This window comes from Nannospalax galili, unplaced genomic scaffold (genome assembly GCF_000622305.1).
Source record: "Nannospalax galili isolate Female #2095 unplaced genomic scaffold, S.galili_v1.0 scaffold215, whole genome shotgun sequence".
In the NCBI taxonomy this organism is placed as follows: domain Eukaryota; kingdom Metazoa; phylum Chordata; class Mammalia; order Rodentia; family Spalacidae; genus Nannospalax; species Nannospalax galili.
The window spans coordinates 3,835,849-3,837,364 of record NW_008338533.1 but is presented as its reverse complement, the minus strand read 5'-3'; positions in this window follow the sequence as shown (position 1 = coordinate 3,837,364).

Genomic DNA, 1,516 nt, shown 5'->3' with positions numbered 1-1,516 from the left:
TTTCTATGTGCCAGTCTGCCTGTTTGTCCTGTTTGTCCATCTACTCATGAACCCTATGGTCCCTTCCTTCATCTCACTCCCACAGCTTGGCTCTGCCATAGTCCGACTCCACCCAGCAGCCCAGCACACCCAGAAGCCCAGGACACCCAGAAGCCCAGGACACCCCAGCACACCCCAACAGTCCAGCACACCCCAGCAGCCCAGCACACCCAGAAGCCCAGGACACCCAGCACACCCCAACAGCCCACACCAGCACACACCAGCAGCTCCCAGTTGGTCTATAATTCCCATGGAGACCATTCTGCAATTCTGTGAGTTTCCAGCTCTGGCCTTTGGGGCCTCGTTTTTCTTTTTATTTATTAATTACTATTATTAGTGTGTGCGTATATGCATAATGTGGGAGGCAGGCTCATGTGGAGGCTCATGCGGAGTCTGTCCTCTCCCACTCCTATGTGGGTCCCAGATGTTGAACTCAAGTTGCCAGCCTTTTGTGGCAAGCACCTTTACCTGCTGAGCCATCTCAGAAGCTCCTCAGACCTCTCTTGAAACTCTTTGTATCTTTAACCCTTTGTAACCATTCTATAACCTATGCAAATGCATACAGATAGACTTACTGTGCGATGTGTAATGTGATCTGAGAGGTAATATTAGCAGTTAAGATTAGAATAAAAGAGCCTGTTTTAGCTGGCGTGGTGGCACACGCCTTTAATCCCAGCACTCAGGAGGCAGAGGCAGGCAGACCTGTGAGATCGAGGCCAGCCTGGTCCACATAGCTAGTTTCAGGCCAGCTCCAGCTACAGGGAGACCCTCTGTCTCAGGAGGGACGAGCCTTGATGTGGTCAAAGCTGTCTAATTTTTTTTTAGTGCACAAAAATGTCAGAGAAGAATCCACATAGCTAGTTTCAGGCCAGCTCCAGCTACAGGGAGACCCTCTGTCTCGGGAGGGACGAGCCTTGATGTGGTCAAAGCTGTCTAATTTTTTTTTTTTTTTAGCGCACAAAAATGTCAGAGAAGATGTGTAATTTTAACTTTCTAAGTTGCCGCATTGTTTAAAGGAAAGGAAGATGGACTCTCTTAAATCATTTTCCTGAGCCCAGTTTTATTAGTTGCTCTTGCATTGCTATGAACAAATAAACACCTGATATAAACCATCTAACAGGTTTATTTCGGCTCACAGCTTCAGAGCATCTCGGTCCATCATGGGGGGAATTTGTGGCAGTCAAGTCTGTGATGGAAGCTGCTCATGTCAAGGGGACACAGAGCAGCCAGACCAGGGGCTGAACTGTAACCTTCAAAGGCCCACCTCTGGGGGCCAGAGATGTGGCTCAGTGAGAGCACTTGCCTAGCATGCTCAAGGCCCTGGGTTTGATCACCCTTTATGACCCCACCACCCAAAGCCTCCACAGCCTCCCAAACTAACCCCATCATCTGAGGGCCAAGTATTCAAAACGTGAGCCTGTGGAGAACATTTCAGGTTCAAACCATACCAGTACATTAAGAAAAAAGTATCAATATG